Source organism: Eptesicus fuscus, chromosome 2, assembly GCF_027574615.1.
Source record: "Eptesicus fuscus isolate TK198812 chromosome 2, DD_ASM_mEF_20220401, whole genome shotgun sequence".
NCBI lineage: Eukaryota > Metazoa > Chordata > Mammalia > Chiroptera > Vespertilionidae > Eptesicus > Eptesicus fuscus.
This window is the reverse complement of record NC_072474.1, coordinates 12,853,675-12,857,231: the sequence shown is the minus strand read 5'-3', so window position 1 is coordinate 12,857,231 and position 3,557 is coordinate 12,853,675. Positions and strand designations below refer to the sequence as shown.

At 45.2% G+C, this 3,557-nt stretch overlaps 1 pseudogene; it reads right to left on the bottom strand.

The window, feature by feature from the left end:
• Positions 1-439: 439 nt before the first annotated feature.
• Positions 440-1,663, bottom strand: LOC103299780 (nuclear prelamin A recognition factor-like; annotated as a pseudogene).
• Between the last annotated feature and the right edge of the window lie 1,894 nt (positions 1,664-3,557).

Sequence of the window (3,557 nt, the reverse complement as noted above, 5' to 3'; positions counted from 1 at the left end):
ACATAAGTGGGTAAAGTCAGGGCCAAACCGTGGCCCTCATCCAATCCAATCTCTCTGAGGCGCATGGGCAGAACCAAGTCTCAGCTCTTCACAAGACACTTCTGGGTGTGTGTTTTTTTTAAGCCTAAAGGACAGTAGTCTGTCGCCATTCTCGTTCTTTGTAATGTTTTCATCATCGGATAAAAGGATATTACAGTGGGGCCATCCTCTGGGGATACAATATTCCAGTTGCACCCATGTGAGGACGACAGCGCCCCTCAGAGGGAGGGAGCTGACAGATGGGGAGCAGGGAATTCTGAAAACCAAAGCAATGACAGAGAAGCAAAGCCTCTCCTTCACGCATCTGACACCCCTCCTCAGGCGGCCTGTAGGCCAGGCGTCTGCTGCTGGACCTTTACCACTTGATGTCCTGGCTGCTGGCAGGCTGCCCTGGGCCCTGCTAGGCAGTGTGCAGGGCCACCTGGGCCTGGGGGGACTCGCTCCCCTCCTCAACCACTCCTTGTACAGCTCCTGCACGTGGCACTGGTCTCTGGGGACACACCGGAATGGTGACTTAAATGTCTTCCATCTGTCACAGCAGCACCCCATCCGCAGGCCAGCACCTCCACGAAGTGGCAGGGGAACTTGGCCCTCTACAGCTTCAGGACCACGTCTGGATGTTCCGAAAGCTGTAAGCAGCCACAAAGCACAGCAGAACTTCCCCATCCCTGTCAAGGGTGACTTCCTGGCAGTCTTTGCTCCTCAGGGTGTGGTAGATGAACGCCCCCACATCCTCGCTGAACAGCTCCTTGGCCATGTGCCTGAAGATGTGTGCCAGGGACCCGTTGGAGCTGGCACCCTCGTGGAGCCTCACCTCCTCCTCCTTCATGTCTCCAGAGTGTCCATGGCGGCAACATTCTCGGTGAGGTCACTTTGCTCCATTATCTGGACAATTTCACCTGAGGTTAACACACGGTCAGCACCCTGGGAACTATGCAAAGCTGTGGGAACATCTTCTCAAAAGGCCTCCAGAGTCCTGTCATAACACGTGGCCACAATGATGTGGAAAATCTTGTCTGGGGACAGGTTCTGCCATCTGGTGAAGTAATCCTTCACCAGAGAGCTCATGATCTGCTGGGGAGACTTGGCCATGCAGAGGTGGGGGTGCTGGGGTGACCCAGCATGTCCTCCACATATTGGACCCAGCCGGGGCAGGCGGAGGTCAGCATGGGTAGCCGGGGCTCTTCCTCACGGAGCTGGCGATACTGACGCACAAATTCCTTCTGACTCTCCAGGATGCTGAGGTCCGTGGCTATCATCATGTCAAAGACAGTGCGCCCCAACGCTTTTGAGGAAGCTGCAGAGCCTTCTGGATGCATCAGTGACACTGAGGCTGAATTTAGCAGCAAAATAAGGCAGAGACTGAGGACACACCTTGTGCTGTGAGGTATCACATTCCTTATTAAGGTTCAGGACACAGAAGAAGTCCTTGGCATTCTGCTGAGAAACTTGGACTCCTTCCTCTGCGGTCACTCAGAAATATCTTGGCATCAGCCAACTTATGGAATTCTCCCTTTTCTCTGTTCTCCTGAGCTGGACTCCAGACGTCAACTGCGGCATTCTCTTGGTCATCGGTTTTTGTTTTTTTAATATATTCCTTCCGTGTGCAGTGCTCACACTTCATCTGGAGCGGGGCGGGCAGGGGCCAGCACGTGTGACCTGGAGGAAGCACAGGGAGAGCAGTCACCGCTGGTCACCCCTGGCGCAGCAGCCACTTTTATATCCTTTCTTCCTTGCAGAGTATCTAGGGAGGGGAAGCGGCCATGGTGCCCGAGTCTGAGTTCCAGGAGGCTGGCAGCGCTGTTGGGATCCTGCAGGCAGTGCTGGTCCATGGGTGCCTGGCCCATTCTCTGGAGATTGAACCTGCGGGACTACTGAAGGAGTGAGTGGCTGCCACAGGGCTGGTGGGCCTCCTGAGTGGGTCGGTCAGGACCAGCGTGCATCATAGCAACAGGTCAACCAGTCGTTCTGGTCGTTCAGTTGCTGGACTTTTATTATATAGGATTCCAAAAGTATTCATTATTTCTACATGCTTGAGAACATAAAATCCATATAGATCATTGAAACTATTTAGATATTTAAAATTCATCTTGTGAAAATGAATAAATATTATAGGTATCCTATGCTTTGAATATATTCTGGAAAAATTACATTTTCATTGCTTATATGTTTTTAAAGTGATATTTCCACTGCTAAAGTCTTTTTTAAGGACTTCTTATATTTTGATCACTTAATATCAATATTCAGGGTTTTCTCTCCAAATTAGATTGACTTGATATTTAAACAAATATTCTTTATTTGCAGTCTTGCAAAATAGCTTTAAAAAGTACTAAACAACTTACCTCAGGTCTCCTTAATAATTATTACACAATAATTCAATTTAAAAATTCTAAAAATTAAATTACTCAAGACAACATAGGTGAAAGGATATTTTTCTAAAATTCCTGAAAAATTGTGTCTGCAAATATATGAATTAATATTTGTTAAATTATATTGCATAATGCCTGAATTATGTAACATAATATATGAATTAAAATTTCTCAATTTTTAAAGTTTCGTTGGGCCCTATACACTAGAGTTTTTCTATATTAATTAGTATGAAACAAATGCACATTTTATGATAAGCCAGAAGGGTTAAAAAAGGCCCAAAACATAAAAAGTCTTAATAATGATTAGGTTACAGGAAAATTATAGTTTTTCATTTTATAAAGTAGGTATTCAATAGCCTACTAAACATAAAGCAGATTTTTTTTTTTAAATTATCCTTTAATATTACATCAAGGACATGGCTCCATTTGGAAAAGAGTCCCTTCTCCTCTGCCTCTCCCTGACATCCACACACATACAACCACCCAGGTTTCTTGAGAGCCTTTGGCAGGGAATATAGTGGTTAAAGCTATTGAATGTTTAATAATGGGGACATGTGAGGACACTTTTAGAACCCACCTTATTGGTTAGCTGAAGCCAGCTGTGTGCATCTCTTCTCAAATCTGTGTTCCCCAACCTCAGAGAGTAGTTTATAATCCCCCAAAGAAGGATCCTTTATTTTATTTTTTTGTTTTTATTTTTTTTAAACTAATGATTTTTTTAAAAGATATATTTTATTGATTTTTTACAGAGAGGAAGGGAGAGGGATAGAGAGTTAAAAACATCGATGAGAGAGAAACATTGATCAGCTGCCTCCTGCACAACCCCTACTTGGGATGTGCCCACAACCAAGGTACATGCCCTTGACCGGAATCGAACCTGGGACCCTTCAGTCCGCAGGCCCATGCTCTATCCACTGAGCCAAACTGGTTAGGGCCAAAGTAGGATCCTTTAAATCCTGGAGATTGGCAAAGTTTATATATCAAAACTTTCCTCCTCCCTTCCTCAAACCCTCTTGCCAAGTTGGTGGTTAAACCTTGACCTGTATACTATAGCAAGTTGCAATTCTAAACCTATAAAATACTTCCTGGCATCAAGATTTCTTTTTGCTGTGCATTCTGTTACATTTCTTAAATTAATGAAATTTCTCT